Source organism: Hyperolius riggenbachi, chromosome 10, assembly GCF_040937935.1.
Source record: "Hyperolius riggenbachi isolate aHypRig1 chromosome 10, aHypRig1.pri, whole genome shotgun sequence".
Lineage (NCBI taxonomy): Eukaryota > Metazoa > Chordata > Amphibia > Anura > Hyperoliidae > Hyperolius > Hyperolius riggenbachi.
In genome coordinates this window covers 49,297,202-49,316,354 of record NC_090655.1, presented here as the reverse complement: position 1 = coordinate 49,316,354, position 19,153 = coordinate 49,297,202, and the positions used below count along the sequence as shown (strand labels likewise).

The 19,153-nt window shown below is 46.7% G+C and overlaps 1 long non-coding RNA gene across 2 annotated transcripts in view; it reads left to right on the top strand.

The window, feature by feature from the left end:
- Window positions 1–19,153, top strand: part of LOC137537321 (uncharacterized) — a 106,365-nt gene that overhangs the window by 81,599 nt on the left and 5,613 nt on the right. For both annotated transcript variants that reach the window (XR_011024591.1, XR_011024590.1), the window contains one exon: window positions 5,289–5,409. This is a non-coding gene — a long non-coding RNA (uncharacterized lncRNA). The remainder of the gene's footprint in view (window positions 1–5,288; window positions 5,410–19,153) is intronic.

Genomic DNA, 19,153 nt, shown 5'->3' with positions numbered 1-19,153 from the left:
AGGCAGTGTGTTCTGTGCCTTCCGTTCCCCATTGGTTTCTGTGTTCCTGATGGTGCTGTCAGGCTCAGGTCCGGCTCCGGTCCGGGTGCGTGGGCCGGAGAGCCGGACCCAAAAAATAGCGCATGTTGGAAACGAGTCCGGAGTCCGGATCCGATCCGGCTCCGTACTGTACAGAACGGACACGTGTGAACGTCCGCATAGTCTTTACATTGCTATGCGGAACGTACGTTCCGTTTGTACAGTATGCGGTCAGGATCAGATCCGGAAAATCCTGATAGCGAACGCTAATGTGAACCGGGCCTAAAGATCCAGCATGCTTAGAGGACATTTAACAGTTGCCACAGCCAAGTTCAGTCCAGGGTTTGTACGTAGCTGAAAACAACCTGGATTGGGTAGCCAAGTCAGCTTAGTAGCCCATGCAGCATGTGGAGTAGTGGGGGTGTCAAACTGGGCAGGGCTTATTGCAACAAATAAGGTGTGCCAAAAAGTTACAGCATCTCCAGTGGTGTCCTGGCTTTCCATACTTTTTTTTTTTTTCCAGCCCGTGTTCCACCTTTCTAGTGCTCAGCATCATCCCAGTATTCTTGTGGTCCAAAATGTGCAACGGTTTTACGGTGCCCCTAAAACAGTGATGGCTAACCTTGGCACTTCAGCTGTTTTGGAACTACAAGTCCCATGAGGCATTGCAATACTCTGACAGCTCTAAACATAACTCAGGGAGGCAGAGGCATGATGGGATTTGTAGTTTTGTCACAGCTGGAGTGCCAACATTAGCCATCACTGCCCCTAAAATGTCTGGCCGCACCCCACGAGGTTAGGGGCCGAGGGCGTCCATTCGTAGATAAGCTGATTGTATATGTAGGATGAGATTGTATCCGCTGTTAGCGTAGGGACCCCTCATTGTGATTGGCCTTGCCGCTGGCTGAGGGGCTTACTCACCTGTCTCATTTTTTGAGGTGTTGTGTGCATCTGTAGACTATCTGTGAGTTTGAGCCGATGTCCCTTTAAATTTTGCACTGTGAGGTAATCTGCCAGTGCTGCTATCATTGAGTCAGACAGTATTACACTACATACATACCTTCCATGATTGTCACCTGGAAACATCCTGGGAACAGTAGTCCTACAGGCGCACTGCTGAACAACCTTTTCTGTGAAGGTAAACGGGGAAAGGACGAGCAATAGGTACCCCATTGCAGGGGCTACAAAAGATGCTAATCCTGCATTCAAAACTTTGTCTGCAGTTATGGTTTGGCGTTATCACATACTTAAGGAGCACAGGCCCCTTTAATTGCCATGGGCTGGCAAAACAATAGCATGCTGGAGGGTCTTTTTAGCTATAATAAATGTCTCCTCTTACCTTTATTTCCCCCTCCTCTAATGACATAAGACAGTGCACTTCCTAGTATAGACCTCAGTGGGAGTGTCTGCAGACTCTGGGAGGAGGGCGGGTAACGAATACACAATGAGCAAGAGGAGAAAAATAGAGTGAGGGAGGAAATGATGTCAGGATTAGTTTCATTCAAAGGTAACAAAGATGGAAACTGTCTAGAATAGGATTCTCTACTTTTCCTTTATAAAATTCACAGGAATCCTAACGTGGACAGTGCAATACATCTGTACTGTTATGTAAGTGGAATTAGTGTATGTATGTATGTATATATAAGTTTTTTTGTTTCCAGGTTAGCATGGGTGTGGCTTGTTCTTTAAACACCTGAAGTGAGAGGGATATGGAGGCTGCCATGTTTATTTCCTTTTACACAATCCACATTGCCTGGCTGTCCTGCTGATCCTCTGCCTCTAACACGTTTAGCCATAGAGCCTGAACAAGCATGCAGCTCAGGTGTTTCGGACAAATTTCTGACAAGATTAGCTGCATGCTTAATTCAGGTGTTTGATTCAGACCTTACTGCAGGCAAACAGATTGGCAGGACTGCCAGGCAACTGGTATTGTTTAACAGGAAATAAATATAGCAGCTTCCATATCCCTCTCATTTCAGGTTATTTTAAAAAGGCATACTATTGATAAGGTGTGAACTCACCTAGGAGAAGACTTAAGGGGCCCATACACAGGTTGATAGCAATCGATCGTTCGATTTGCGGCCGATTTCGAACGATTTGATATATCTGTCAGTGATGGAAAATCTAGTTGGATCTGCTTCTGGCAGTAGATCGATGGCTCATAGAGTTGCATTGGATCTAATGGTGCAGTAATGCATTTAGATAGATTTTCAATAGATTTGTCTACATCTGTTTCTAGTGTGTGGCACACATCAGATACATTCTGGTCAGATTTGACCTGACAAGCATCTGACACAAATCTATCTGATGGTCAAATCTACTGCAAATCTATCAGTGTATGGCGAAAAAGTGAATTGTGTTCATACATGAGCCTGAAAATGTTGCTAATTTGGATCATTCATATATGTACAGGGTGATTTTCAGGGACAAGTTCTCATTTAAATGTTTATGGTTCCCTTTAAAGGGAACCTAAACTGAGAAGGATATGGATTTTTCCTTTTAAAATAATACCAGTTGCCTGACTCCCCTGATTATCTTGTGTCTCTAAAGCTTTCAGCCACAGCCCCTGAACAAGCAATGCAGATCAGGTGCTCCGACTGAAGTCAGTCTGGATTAGCTGCATGCTTGTTTCAGGTCTGTGATTCAGCCTCTACTGCAGCCAAATAGATCTGCAGGACTGCCAGGCAACTGGTATTGTTTAGAAGGAAACATCCATATCCCTCTCAGTTTAGGTTCCCTTTAAGAGGCTATGATCTCATTTTATGAGAAGCTCTTGGTGACGACCTCTAAATATAGTTCCTGTGATTACCATGTGCAGAGTGGCAGACTGCTGGTGAGGACCCGGGAACAAGGGGGGCATTGTGTGCATAGGAGAGACAGAACTGTCTGCTATAACCGTATTCCAGGAGCAGAACACACTGGCAGATACATACTGTATATATACCTACAGCAGCAATGTTCACCGTCTGTTTATCACTGATTTGTAAATAGCAAGAGATGACACAAGTAAACTGGTAAGGTAATTAAAAACTGTCTAATATATCGAACAGTTGTCTCCTTTGAAGGTAAGCCAACTCCTTCCTTCACTGTAGACAAATTATTTAAAAGAGCAAACAATGTGTTTCATGGTCTGGAGGCACTTCCTCGGGTAAATATAAACAAAAGTGCTAAGGCATATATTAAAGGGGAACTTTAAAGCGGTATTGTCACCATAAAAATCAAATTTGAACAACAACTGGTCTGAGTGTATTAAGTGATAAAGATGCTAATCCTGCATTCAAAACTTTTTCTGCTGTTATGGTTTGGAGTTATCACATACTTTAGGAACACTGGCTCTAGTGCCAAACAGTGCCAAAAAGTTGAATGCTGGGAGTTCTTTTGAATGCTGGGAGTTATTTTTATCTATAATATATTCCACCTCTTCCTTTTATTTCCCTGCCTAGCTGATCACTTGTGTTTACAAGCAAGGCTGAGGTGACTCCGTGATTGGATGTGTAAATAAAAAAAAAAGACTCTGGGAGGAGGGCAGTTAATGAATACACAATGAGCAAGAGAAAGGAGGGGGGGGGGGGGGAAGAGTCAGGGAGGATATGATGTCAGCATTAGCTTGGCAAGATGACCACTGCCTAGAATAGGATTTTCTGCTTTTCCTTTGTAAAATTCACAGGAATCATTACATGGATAGTACAACACATTTGTTATGTAAGTAGAAGTAGTATTTATCTACTTACATATGTGTTTTTATTTCTAGGTTAGCATAGGTGTCGCTTGTTCTTTAAGGGCCCGTTCACACCTAGAATGTTTTGCGGGAGTGATTTTCCCGCGATTAATGCGGAAAAATCACTGGACACTGCGGCGGTTTTAGAGCGATCGCAATTAGCGTGCTTCGCACGCTAATCACAATCGAGAAACGCAAATCGTCGGCAAACCGCTGCATGCAGCACATTTGCGGTTATTGCTAACCGCAAACGCGGCAGTGAGAACACTGCCACTTGCTACAATGCTAGCGGTTTGCCATGAGCGGGAATCGCGCGATTCCCGCTCAGGTGTGAATGGGCCCTAACACAGGATTGAACTTCATCCCAATCAGTACGGATACCCCCTTTCCCATGAGAGATCTTTACCTTTTCTCAAATAAATCATCAGGGACATCTGTATGGCTTCTAATGTGGTGAAACCCCTCCCATAAAGTGATGTCAGGGCCATGGCCCTGTGAGTTTTCTGTCTGTAAACTTCATTGTTTTGTGGGAAATAACAGCTTTTTCCAACTGCCAAGCAAACAGTATCTACCGCTATGCATAGAACTGTCAGTAAACGAACATTCCAGAGGTCACCGGCAGGACTAAAGATGTTGCCACTGGTGATACATTTCAAAATTTTAAGAGACTCGGTACTCAACAAAAAAAAGTGTCCCTGGGGGGTATTTACCTTGAGAGGGGGAAGTCTCTGGATCCTATCGGGGCTTCCGCCGTCCTCCTTCGTCCCACTGTGGTCTCGCTTTGGCCCTCGCAATGCACAACCGACAATTTGTCAGGCTGTGCAATATTTCTTCCCCGGATCCAGTGGGGGCGCTGATGTTGCTCTCCGCTCGGAAATATCCAATCCCAGTCGGGTCTGCTCTACTGCCGCAACTGTGCTGGAGCTGGGAAGGTAAATATTTACATGGCTGCCGTTCATTGGGGGGGGCAGATGGGACACGGAGACACGTTGCCTGCTCTATGCCATGCCTCCGTGTCCCCTATGCGATGCTGTCAGCACCTGAAATTGGTGACAAGCTGCTTGTCATCCCGATCGATGAGTCACATTTTTAAAACCATGAAATCTTAAATGTCAAAGTATTTCCCTTTTTCTTGGAGAAGCAGCCGCACTAGCACTTTAAAGGCCAAGTCAGGGTGGTTACTTCCCACAAGCGATCATACTGGTTGCAAGAATGGCGTACGAGAGAGAACGGCGCAGGAGACTTGGGCGCAGGATACAGCCGGTATATGGCTGATCCTGCTGCCGCACAAGTCCCGGCCGTATTAAATACTATTCCCCCTCCAGGCCGTCATGGATAGTAGGAAATGAAATAATTCGGCTTTCAGCAATTGCCAGAATGTGTGAGTACCCAAAACTACGCAATCTTCTTAAGATATCACACTAGATTGTGCTCCCGTTAACTATCTAAGCTTTTACCACCCCCCCCCCCCCCCCCCCCCCATTGGTCTTTACCCTCTTATCCCCTCTTATACACTTTACTGTCAGCATTAAAATACTATTTTTATTCTCAGACGGACCTACGAAGATTATTACATAACTTAGAGAATGAGATGCACTGAATTGAGGACCCTCTACTGCAGGTCTGGAGTGGAAAGCCTTGTAAGGCCCGGATATCATACATTGTCATGAGAGGTAGGCCTTTTATTGAACATAATGTTTTATACTACCCAAACTAGATGTTCTGTGTTTATATTGCTTATGGCTGATGTGATGTTTGTAATAGGCAATCTGCTAGATTGTTTTTTAGAAAAAGCTTATTGGGGGGGTTTGTTTGAAATACATGCAGGAAAAATGTTAAAATGACCCCTTTTCATTCAAGGCCTATTTTAGGAAAATATTCATTTTACATTTTCTAAACCCTTTTTTGTTATTTTATTGCAATCCATGTTCCAAGTTCAGCAGGTAATTGTTACTCCGTAGGGGAGCTGGATATAAATAGTGCAGCAGCAAAAGGAGTGGGAAAGTTTTGGCTTCAGACAGATCTTAAAAGGTGAAGGAGGGGCTGATTTTCCTCCCCCTGCTCCAACCCCCCCCCCCCTTTTAAACTCCCGTGATGGTGTCGCATGTCCTAGACTGCCACATTACATCCCAAGAGATGTAATCCTTCGATGTGAGTACATCTTACGGCGGCCTTGAATGAGCGACACTGGCTCTTCAAACTGGTGCAGCTGTGGGTCTACCTGGAGAGATGGAGAGAGTGTATACAGACGGGTCTAGGAAGCAGCTCCAGTCTCCCCACACAGGTGCTTAGATCCCTTTAAGGGTCATACACATGCAGTATTGGTCACCCCCTTCAGGGTCAACACATTGCTTATGTATACCCCAGCTTCACATATGGCTTTTGTTCTGAGTTCTGTCTAGCATAGTACATATAAAGGGTTCCCAAAGTAAAGCTAATGTGGCCAGTTTAACTTACCTGGGGCTTCTTCTAGCCCCCTGTTGTTCTTCAGGTTCTGTGCTGCCCCAGCGAAAGCTGGCCGGCTGAGCCAGTGGCAGACTATTGTGCATGCACAGCCCCACACCTCCTCGATCGCACTGCCATTGTCAGGAGTGTTCAGTGCATATGCAGTTGAAATCTTTAGGAACTGCACAAGCGCAGAACGACTCCTGGCAACAGGAGCGCAATCTAGGAGGCCCGAGGCTGTACATGCAGCTTTCAGAGGGTCACATCTGCTGAATGGATCATAGTGGAACAATTGTGAGGGATGAAGACTACAGGAGGTTACACTGCAGAGTTTACACTGGCGTATTGCAGCACTGACCATACAACAGTATATTTAAAACTGAGTGTATAATTATACTCTACCTCAGTTTTCAAAAAATGTAGAAGAGAAACTCCTGAGGTAGCTCTCTGCCCTGTAAGCTCACTCTGCATCAAGACCAGAGGAAATTCGCTGCTGTGGTTTTTGTGAGGTGTGGGCCTGTCTATTGTGAATGCTCAGTGTATTTTATGTGCAGATGAACTAACTGCAGGCTGGAAATGCCCAAGGGAATAGGACAAAAATGTAAAGCAGTAGGAGAACCGAGGCGCCAGCAGGATAAAAATGGATAAAACCTTTAAAATTTGTTTGGAGGAAGTGGTGGACTTACCTCCATAAAGCAGACACAAAAGACTGTCTGAATAATAGCAATCACATTTATTATATAGTACTCCAAAAAGTGTAGTGCAATGTGTTTCGCAGGCCAAGCCCGCTTCATCAGGCAATAAACGTGGGGACAAAACAGAATGTTGGCAATAGCAGGTGTAGCGCCTGAGGTGGAGGGGCGATCTACCCCTTTTTCTGATCTACAGAGAGCGACTTCTTATCCCTGAGTGAGGACAGGTCTAATCTCACCTGCCTATACAGTAGTTGCCTATGTGGTAACCCACGCTTGTGAGTATACTCTTCTCACCGATTATCCTTACTTTATTTTTGCATAACATACTACACTATATTGGGCTCTCGGTTTCTCAAAATTTTAAAAAATGTAAAGCACACCTGAACCCGGAAGCAAAGATTTGTATTTTAACGCACCTGGAGCTTTCCCTAGCCCCCCGTAGCATGGCAGGTCCCTCAGCATCCCTGCCGTTCCAATTGCCCTCCACAATCGCACTCCCGCCACCGGGAGCATCTGCGCATGCACGGTGCTCATAAGAATAGACTGCGCAGTCATGCAGCGCGCGTACAGGAACGCACATGTGCAGTGGAGCTCCGACCGCAAGCATTTCAGAGCTGATAGTGGGAGAACGAAGGGGACCAAGAGGATGCTCAGGGACCTGCCAGACTATGGGGGGGATGGGATGGGGGGAAGAAGCCCCAGGTTAGTTAAAATCCCCTGGGTTCCTTACAGTTCAGGTGTGTTTTAAAACCTGCTCAAGGTGAGAAGGTTAGGTATTTTCCATCCTGTCAGATAGATCAAAATCGGCCGCAAAGCGTCGAATGGGGAATTTGATAGAATCGATTTTCTGATCAATCGACCAGTGTATGGGCCCCTTAACATGTACACACAGTTAGATTGCCTAGGTTCTGATCGACGTTCTTTGTTTGTCTGCACCCTCTACATGTACTCTTAAAGAAAACCTGTACTGAAAAAAAAGATCCTCTGGGGGGTACTCACCTCAGTAGGAAGCCTCTGGACCCTATCGAGGCTTCCTCCGTCCTCCTGTGTCCCACGGCGGTCTCGCTGCAGCCCCCGAAACGCACAGGCGACAAATCCGACAGCCTGTGCAATATTTACCTTTTCGGGCTCCAGCGGGGGGGGGGGGGGCTGCTGCGGCTCTTCTGACGGAGATAGGCGAAAATAGCCGATCTCCGTCAGGTCCGCTCTACTGCACAGGTGCAGGAGACTTGCTCCTTGGGAAGAGCGGATACTGCGCCTGCTCTGAAGCCAAAAGGTAAATATTTACATTGCTGCTGCTCCGGGAGGATTTTCTCCGCCGCCACGAGACCGAGGAGGACGAGGGAAGCCTCAATAGGATCTGGAGGCTTCCCCCACCCGAGGTGAGTACCCCCAGGGGAGTTTTTTTTCATTACAGATTTTTTTTTTTAATCCAACTGTTGTAATGACTTCTTATCAGTCTTATCAGCTTTTTGAACAATAGCAAAATACTTTTTTAGCTGTTTCAACTTGTTTCACAACAAAAGTTGTTCAACAATTGTGCTGCATAAAAGACCACTGTTGAACGTAAGAACTAGTCTTGATTTATATTTAATAGCTACGCAACAGCTATATCCTAAGTTGAAGTGCAGAGGAATGATCATGCTTAAAAGTTAGAATACCCCAACACATTTTCTGTTCACTGGAATCCAGGGCCGGTTCTCTCATGAAGCAAGGTGAAACATTTGCATCAGGTGCAAAAATTACAGGGGCAGCATTTTTGTCACAGCATGCAGTCAGAGTAGGAGGAGAGCGAGGTGAAGAGGTCATCATTGGGGAAAAGCAGCTTGTTGTGGTGTGTGAGGAGTCTGGCAGTGAATGAGGAGGAGGGAGGCAGGAGAGCAGCAATGTTTCATTTGACTTGCCCAGCAGAAAGGAGGAGATGGCACATTCTCACAAGTTTGTCTCAGTCAGCAAAAAGTCTGGAACCGACCCTGCTGGAATCCTTGCAGAAAATGGCCCTGACCTTTACTAAATTGGATATAAAAAGGTAGATGTCTTTTTCTGAAAGGTGGCGGGGCTGTATACTGGAACCTGGCTGATATAAGGCTCTGGTGAATATTGTCAGGGCATTCACGTTGGCAGTGACAGGCCAGGAAGGACAACTGATAGGGTAGAGTGTCAGCTTCCTGCCCATGACCTTTGTTTTGTTCCCCAAAGCAGATGCCATCTTAATGCAGTGTTACATTTCCTAAGCTTTGGCAGCGATGAAATGCCTTTTATGTTACATACTTTCAACCAACAAAACTCTTCTATGTAAATTAGAGGGGGCATCGGTTTCATAAACTGAGTCTGATGACTTTTGTACCATCTCCTCAGCCCTGCTATTCACTATATAGGCACACGCACAATTTCTACAATTATCTATACATACTGTACACCACTGACACAACTGGTCTTGTCTTGCATATGTATGTTCTCACTCATTGGGTTATTTGGATGCAGAGAGAAGCCAAAAGATGGTCTCCCTGCACTAGGTAATCTCTGGGAATATAACAAATATATTCCTGTACTGATTACCTAAGTGTCCCCAGTAGGTAGCGAGACGTGAATATGCATACCCAGAGACATACACTCACCTAAAGGATTATTAGGAACACCATACTAATACGATGTTTGACCCCCTTTCGCCTTCAGAACTGCTTTAATTCTGTGTGGCATTGATTCAACAAGGCGCTGAAAGCATTCTTTAGAAATGTTGGTCCATATTGATAGGATAGCATCTTGCAGTTGATGGAGATTTGTGGGATGCACATCCAGGGCATGACGCTCCCGTTCCATCACATCCCAAAGATGCTCTATTGCAGGGGTCTCAAACTCAATTTACCTTGGGGGCCGCAGGAGGCAAAGTCAGGATTAGGCTGGGCCGCATAAGGAATTTCACAATCGCGGCGCATCGCCGCCTTTGCCCGCCCCTCTTACTCTTCCTTCACAGAGAGGGGCGGGGAGAGGCGGCGATCCGTGTGGCGATTGACGCCAGGAGGGGCAGAGCTAAAGCTGAAAGCTCTGCCCCTTCCAGGAAATGCCGGCAGATTGCCCCCCGGGCGATTTGGGGGCTCTGCAGCCCTCGTTTAGCGGCGGGGATGCGGCGGATTACTTGGGAGCACTGAAGCAAACTATAAGGAAGCTTTTGCCGGCGAGGGCCACAAAATATTGTATCGAGGGCCGCGAGTTTGAGACCCCTGCTCTATTGGGTTGAGATCTGGTAACTGTGGGGGCCATTTTAGTACAGTGAACTAATTGTCCTGTTCAAGAAACCAATTTGAAATGATTCCAGCTTTGTGACATGGAGCATTATCCTGCTGGAAGTAGCCATCAGTGGATGGGTACATGGTGGTCATGAAGGGATGGATATGGTCAGAAAGAATGCTCAGGTAGCCCGTGGCATTTAAACTATGCCCAATTGGCACTAAGGGGCCTAAAGTGTGCCAAGAAAACATCCCCCACACCATTACACCACCAGCACCAGCCTGCACAGTGGTAACAAGGCATGATGGATGCATGTTCTCATTCTGTTTACGCCAAATTCTGGCTCTATCGAGACTCATCAGACCAGGCAAAATTTTTCAAAATTTTGGTGAGCTTGTGCAAATTGTAGCCTCTTTTTCCTATTTGTACTGGAGATGAGTGGTACCCGGTGGGGTCTTCTGCTGTTGTAGCCCGTCCGCCTCAAGGTTGTGCATGTTGTGGCTTCACAAATGCTTTGCTGCATACCTCTGTTGCAACGACTGTGGCTATTTCAGTCAACATTGCTATTTGCTATTCTATCAACTTGAATCAGTCGGCCCATTCTCCTCTGACCTCTAGCATCAACAAGGCATTTTCGCCCACAGGACTGCCGCATACTGGATGTTTTTCCCTTTTCACACCATTCTTTGTAAACCCTAGAAATGGTTGTGCATGAAAAGCCCAGTAATTGAGCAGATTGTAAAATACTCAGACGGGCCCATCTGGCACCAACAACAATGCCACTCTCAGACTTGCTTAAATCACCTTTCTTTCCCATTCTGACATTCAGTTTGAAGTTCAGGAGATTGTCTTGACCAGGACCACACCCCTAAATGCATTGAAACAACTGCCATGTGATTGGTTGATTAGATAACAGCATTAATGAGAACTTGAACAAGTGTTCCTAATAATCCTTTAGGTGCGTGTATGTGTGAGTGTGCATGGCGCATGTGCCTAGAGACGTACGTGTGAATTTGCATACCCAGAGACATACGTGCAAGTGTGTATGATGTTGCGTACCCTGTGACAGGTGTGGCAGTGTGCAGACGTTTGTAACCCGAGGCGTGTGTGTGTGTGTGTGTGTGTGTGTGTGTGTGTGTGTGTGCATCCATGTGTTTGTAACCCAAGGTGTGAGTATGTGTGCATGAATTTGTACCCCTAGGAGTGTGTGTGAGTGTGCATGTGTTTGTATCCCAAGGCGTGTGCATACCCTACGACGTGTGTGTGTGTGTGTGTGTGTGTGTGTGTGTGTGTGTGTGTGTGTGTGTGTGTGTGTGTGTGTGTGTGTGTGTGTGTGTGTGTGTGTGTGTGTGTGTGTGTGTGTGTGTGTGTGTGTGTGTGTGTGTCCCAAAACACGTGTGTAAGTGTGCACGTGTTTGTACCCCCAAAGCGTGCTTGTGCATGTATTTGTACCCCGAGTTGTGTGTGCATGTGTTTGTACCCCGTGCAGTGTGAGTATGCATGATGCGCATACCCTGAGACTTGTGAGTGTGCATGTATTTGTACCCTGAGGCGTGTGTGAGTGAGTGAGTGTGCATGCGATTGTACATTGAGGCATGTGTTTGTACCCTGAGGCGTGTGTGTGCATGTGTTTGTACCTCGAACTGTGAGTGTGCATGTATTTGTACCCTGAGGCGTGTGTGTATGTGAGTGTGCATGTGTTTGTACCCCGAGGCATGTCTGAGTGTGCATGTTTGTATCCCAACGCATGTGTGAGTGTGCATGTTTGTATCCCAACGCATGTGTGAGTGTGCATGTGTTTGTACCCCCAGGCGGTTTAGTGTGCATGTGTTTGTACCGCGAGCCGTGTGAGTGGGCATGTGTTTGCACCCTGAGGCGTGTGAGTATGCATGTGTTTGCACCCTGAGGCGTGTGAGTATGCATGTGTTTGTAACCCGAGGCATGTTTGTACCCCGAGGCGTGTATGAGTGTGCATGTGTTTGTATTCTGAGGCATGCGAGTGTGCATGTCTTTGTGCCATAAGGCGTGTGTATGAGTGTGCATGTGTTTGTACACCGGAGTGGGTGTGTGCGCGCATGTGTTTGTATCCCAAGCCGTGTGAATGTGCATGTTTGTACACCGAGGCGTGCATGAGTTTGTTCCTGAGGCATGTGTGAGTGTGTATGTGTTCGTACCCTGAAGCGTGTGTGAGTATGCATGCATTTGTACCCTGAGTTGTGTGAGTGTGCATGCGTTTGTACCTTGAAGTGTATTAGTGTGCATGTGCTTGTATCCCAAGGCGTGAGAGTGTGCATGTATTTGTACCCCGAGGTGTCTGTGCATGTGTTTGTACCTTGAGGCGTGTGTGCATGTGAGTGTACCCCGAAGCGCGTGTGTGCATGTGTTTATACCCCAAGGCATGTGTGAGTGTGCATGCGTTTATACCCTGAGGCGTGTGTGCATGTTTGTACCCCAAGGCATGTGAGTGTGCAAGTGTTTTTACCCCGAGCCGTGTGAATGTGCACGTTTGTACCCCGAGGCGTGTGTGAGTGAGCATGTTTGTACCCCGAAGCATACATGTGTTTGTACCCTGAGAAATGTGAGTGTGCATATGTTCGTACCCTGAAGTGTGTGTGTGAGTATGCATGCGTTTGTATCCCAAGCAGTGTGAATGTGCATGCATTTGTACCTCGAGGTGTGTGAGTGTGCATGTGCTTGTCTCCCAAGGCGTGTACATGTGTTTGTACCCCGAGGTGTGTGTGTGCATGGGTTTATACCCCAAGGCATGTGTGAGTGTGCATGTGTTTGTACCCCGAAGCGTCTGTGCATGCGTTTGTACCTTGAGGTGCGCGTGTGTGCGCGCATGTGTTTGTACCCCAGACGTGTCAGTGTGCATGTGTTTGTACCTGACACGTGTCAGTGTGCATGTGTTTGTACCCTGAGGCGTGTGAGTATGCATCTGTTTGTACCGCCAGGCGTGTGTGCGCATGTGTTTATAGCCCAAGGCATGTGTGAGTGTGCATGTGTTTGTACCCCGAGGCACGTGAGTGTGCACGTTTCTACCCCAACATGTGTGTGTGCATATGTTTGTACCCTGAGGCGTGTGTGTGACTATGCATGTGTGTGAGTGTGCATGTGTTTGTACCCTGAGGTGTATGTGTGCATGCGTTTATACCCTGAGGCGTGTGAGTGTGCATGTGTTTGTACTCCAGCCGTGTCAGTGTGCATGTGTTTGTACCCCAAACTGTGTGCATGTGTTTAGTCCCCGAGGCGTGTATGTGTTTGTACCCCAGATGTGTCAGTGTGCATGTGTTTGTACCCTGAGGCGTGTGTGAGTGTGCATTTTTGTACACCAATGCATGTGTGAGTGTGCATGTGTTTGTAACCCAACGCATGTGTGAGTGTGCATGTATTTGTACCCAGAGCTGTGTGTGAGTGTGCATGTGTTTGTTCCCGGAGGTGTGGGTGAGTGTGCATGTGTTTGTTCCCGGAGGTGTGGGTGAGTGTGCATGTGTTTTTTCCCGGAGGTGTGGGTGAGTGTGCATGTGTTTGTTCCCGGAGGTGTGAGTGTGCATGTGTTCGTACCCTGAGGCGTGTGTGAGTATGCATGCGTTTGGACCCCGAGCCGTGTGAATTTGCATGCATTTGTACCCCAGCCGTGTCAGTGTGCATGTTTGTACCCCGAGCTGTGTGAGTGTACATGGGTTTGTACCCTCAGCCGTGTGAGTGTACATGGGTTTGTACCCTCAGCCGTGTGAGTGTGCATGTGTTTGACAACGAGGCATGTGAGTGTGCATGTGTTTGACAACGAGGCATGTGAGTGTGCATGTGTTTGACAACGAGGCATGTGAGTGTGCATGTGTTTGTACCCCAACGCATGTGTGAGTGTGCATGCGTTTGTACCCTGAGGAGTTTGTGTGCGTGTGCGCGTGTGCGTGTGTGCGTGTGTCTCTGTGTCTCTCTCCCAAGCCGTGTGAATGTGCATGCATTTGTACCTTGAAGTGTATTAGTGTGCATGTGCTTGTACCCAGAGGTGTGTGTGTGTGTGTGTGTGTGTGTGTGCGCATGTGCTTGTACCCAGAGGTGTGTGTGTGTGTGTGTGTGTGTGTGTGTGTGTGTGTGTGTGTGTGTGTGTGTGTGTGTGTGTGTGTGTGTGTGTGTGTGTGTGTGTGTGTGTGTGTGTGTGTGTGTGTGTGTATGTCAGTGTACATGTGTTTGTACCGAGGCATGTGGGTGTGCATGCGTTTATACCCTGAGGCGTATGTGTGTGCATGTTTGTACCCTGAGGCGTGTGAGTGTGCATGCATTTGTACCGCAAGGCATGTGAGTGTGCATGCATTTGTACCGCAAGGCATGTGAGTGTGCATGCATTTGTACCCCAAGGCATGTGGGAGTGTGCATGCATTTGTACCCCGAGGCATGGGTGAGTATGCATGCGTTTGGACCCCGAGGCGTGTGAATGTGCATGCATTTGTACCCCGAGGCATGTGAGTGTGCATGTGCTTGTATCCCAAGGCATGTGTGAGTGTGCATGCATTTGTGCCCCGAACCGTTTGTACCCGGAGGCATGCGAGTGTGCATGTGATTGTACCCCTATGCATGTCTGAGTTTGCATGTGTTTGTACCCTGAGGCATGCGAGTGTGCATATTATGCCAGCTCGGCTCAGTTCGGTGTAGGGAGAGCCGAATGACTGCTGTAGGCGTTATATAGTATTCCCCCTCCGAGTTGTCTCAACTCGGAGGGAGATGTAATTTGGGGTCTCTTAGATGTTTGTGCATGTGCTTGTACCCCAATGCATGTGTGAGTGTGCATGTGCTTGTACCCCGAGGCTTGTGAGTCCCTGAGGCGTGTGTGTTTGTACCCCAGATGTCAGTGTGCATGTGTTTGTACACCGAAGCGCGCGTGTGTGTGTTTGTACCTCCAGCCGTGCATATGTTTATACCCCAAGGTGTGTGTGTGTGTGTGTGTGTGTGTGTGTGTGTGTGTGTGTGTGTGTGTGTGTGTGTGTGTGTGTGTGTGTGTGTGTGTGTGTGTGTGTGTGTGTGTGTGTGTGTGTGTGTGTGTGTGTGTGTGTGTGTGTGTGTGTGTGTGTGTGTGTGTGTGTGTGTGTGTGTGTGTGTGTGTGTGTGTACCCCAGGTGTGCGTGTGTTTGTGTGTGTATACCCCAGGTGTGCATGTGTTTGTGTGTGTATACCCCAGGTGTGCATGTGTTTGTGTGTGTATACCCCAGGTGTGCATGTGTTTGTACCCCAGCCATGCGAGTGTGCATGCGTTTGTACCCCGAGGCGTGTGTGTGCGTGTTTGTACCCCAAGACGTGTGTGTGTGTGTGCATGTGTTTGTACCCCGAGGTGTGTGTGTGTGCGTGTGTGTGTACACCCCAAGGCATGTGTGTGAGTGTGCGTGTGTGTACCCGTAGGCGTGTGTGTGTGTGTGTGTACCCCAAGGCGTGTGAGTAGGCGTGTGTGTACTCCAAGGCGTGAGTGTGCATGTGTTTCTACCCGTGTGTGTGCGCACGTGCACCCCGAACCGTGTGAGTGTGCATGCATTTGTACTCCAAGGCGTGTGGGTGTGCATGTGTTTGCACCGAGGCGTGTGCTTGTCTAAAAGTTTATACAATACTGTACACTGACGCACCTCAGGGTACAAACACATGCACACCCACACGCCTCGGGTTACAAATGCATGCACATTCATACTGTTCGGAGTACAAACACACACACACACACTTATGGGTAGAAACACATGCACACTCAAGCCCCACAATACAAACACATGCACACTCACACGCATCGGGTACAAACATGCACACTCATACATGTCTCAGGGTACAAACACATGCACACTCACACCTCCGGGAACAAACACATGCACACTCGCATGCCTTGGGGTACAAATGCATGCACATTCACACGGCTCTGTGTACAAAAACATGCACACTGACGTCTGGGGTACAAAAACATGCACACTCGTATGCCTCGGGGTACAAAGGCATGCACACACCCACGCACCTCGGGATACAAACACATTCACACCCACACGCCTTGGGATATAAACACATGCACAGTTGCACGCCTCTAGGTACAAACACATGAACACCTGCATGCCTCAGGGTACAAAAGCATGCACACTCACACGGCTCGGAGTACAAACACATGCGTTTAAAGTGATTTAAACTTTGTACCCTGTGGTGCGTCAGTGTACAGTACTCTATATTCTTTTAGACAAAGTTTAAATCACTTTAAATGCATGTGTTTGTACCCCAGACGTGTCAGTGTGCATGCGTTTGTACTCCGTGTCGTGTGAGTATGTATGCTTTTGTACCCTGAGGCATGCGAGTGTGCATGCGTTTGTATCCCAAGGCGTGTGGGTGTGCATGAGTTTGTACCTTGAGGCGAGTGTGTGCATGGGTTTGCAACTTGAGGCATGTTAGTGTGCATGTATTTGTACCCTGAGCGGCGAAAGTGTACAGTATTGTATAAACTTTTAGATGTAGTTGAAATCACTTCAAATGCATGTGTTTGTACCCCAGACGTGTCAGTGTGCATGCGTTTGTACTCCGTGCCGTGTGAGTATGCATGCTTTTGTACCCTGAGGCATGCGAGTGTGCATGTGTTTGTATCCCAAGGCGTGTGGGTGTGCATGAGTTTGTACCTTGAGGCGAGTATGTGCATGCGTTTGCAACTTGAGGCATGTTAGTGTGCATGTATTTGTACCCTGAGCCGTGCATGTGTTTGTACCTTGAGGCGCGAAAGTGTACAGTATTGTATAAACCTTTTAGATGTAGTTGAAATCACTTCAAATGCATGTGTTTGTACCCCAGATGTATCCGTGTGCATGTGTTTTTACCCCTAGCCGTGTGAATGTGCATGCTTTTGTACCGAGGCATGCGAGAGTGCATGTTTTTGTACCCCGAGCTGTGTGAGCGTGCATGTTGTGCGTACCTAGAGACTTATGTGTGAGTGTACCCCAAGATGTATTTGTTTTGTAATTTAGGTGGACAAGTTAGTGTTTACCCTGTGACAGTGTGTACTTTGTATGTTGGAGCGTGTGTGCTTGTTGCTCGTGTATATATGGACAGGTACAGGGATGAATTATTCAGTGTACTGTGTAAATTCCTGTGGAAGATATCAGCGCTGTATAAGTGCATAATATATAATGCATGTTTCCAGTATGAGTGTGGACAGGAATGCCCTCCTGATGCATCTCCCCACGTCAGATCCAATTACAAGGTCACCAATACCCTGTAACCAGTTCAGTAAACCTCTTCAGTGGTGATATCATTTCATAAGGAATTTGCTCATTTGCATATGTTTCACCAAGTGTATTCTAGAAGCAGTTTTTAATTTAACACTGCAGTTGGTAAAATAAGAATTCTTACAGTACAGGCGGTCCTGTACTTACAAATTCTACTTACGGTCTCCCAGGCCCTGTTTGTAAGTTGAGTCCTATAGTAGACGGTGAAATGTAGATAATTGTTTACTTTTGAACAACTCTGGATTTGAACACAAGATAAAACAGGGTTTTTGTTTTTTACTATTTTCAATGGCGCAGCTAGGAATTATTGGGCACCATAGCAACATTTTCATGGGGCCCTCAGAACTAGGCACACTTGATCAATGCCACCTGCCCCTACCCCATGGATATGAGTTGACCAGGCAATTTACATTCCTGTGCAGTGTACACTGTGTATAGTTCTCGGCCTATGAGACAAAGTCAAAGGGTGGAGAAACAAAGGAAAGTTAAAAGTGAACACATCAAGTACCACCTGGGCCCCCTCTGCTCCAGGGCCCCATAGCTGTTGCTAAGGCTGCTATGGCTTAAAGGATACCCTAAGTGACGTTTGACATGAGAGACATGGGTATGTACAGTGCCAAACACACTAATAACTAGTCTGCGTTCCTTTTTTTCTTTCTCTGGCTGAAAGATTTAAATATCAGGTATGTAAGTGGGTGACTCAGTCCTGACTCAGACAGGAAGTGACTACAGTGATAAGAAATTCCAACTATAAAACACTTTCCTAGCAGAAAATGGCTTCCGAGAACAGAAAAGATAAAAAGGATCAATAGTTCAGAGTTTAGCTCTGACATACCTCAATGAAGGCATTATTGAGCAAAAACAATTAAAAAGTAGATTTAAACATAAAATAAAGCTGTGGAATATCTTAGTCATTTTTAGAAGAAGGTAGATACAATCGTTTATTTCATTAGATTATTTTCACTTCGGATGTCCTTTAACCCTATTGCTAAGCCTCGCCCCTGTGTACAACAGCGTACCAAACAGCTCGGGTTGACCCAAACCACTAGGAAAGTATAGGGGACTAAAAGAGACCTAAAAGCCCTCCTACTAAAAAGCAATTGCTTGGTGTGATTTGCCTTCTTAAAACAGAAGGTATTAACAGATATTCACTTAAAGAGACTCCGTAACAAAAATTGCATCCTGTTTTTTATCATCCTACAAGTTCCAAAAGCTATTGTAATCTGTTCTGGCTTACTGCAGCACGTTCTACTATCACCATCTCTGTAATAAATCAACTTATCTCTCTCTTGTCAGACTTGTCAGCCTGTGTCTGGAAGGCTGCCAAGTTCTTCAGTGTTGTGGTTCTGTGATGCATCTCCCCCTCCAGGCCCCTCTCTGCACACTGCCTGTGTATTATTTAGATTAAGGCAGCTTCTCTCTTCTCTCTTATCTTTTACAAGCTGGATAAATCCTCCTCTGAGCTGGCTGGGCTTTCACATACTGAGGAATTACATACAGACACAGCTGTCTGCACTCTGCAGGAAGAAACAGCCTGACACTTCAGTGGAAGATAGCTGCAGGGGGAAAGAAACACACAATGATCTCTTGAGATTCAAAAGGAAGGGTGTATACAGCCTGCTTGTGTATGAATGTATTTTCTATGTGTGGACATACTGTACATCAACCTACTTCCTGTTTTGGTGGCCATTTTGTTTGTTTATAAACAAACTTTTTAAAACTGTTTTTAACCACTTTTAATGCGGCGAGGAGCGGCAAAATTGTGTCAGAGGGTAATAGGAGATGCCCCCTAATACACTGGTATGTTTACTTTT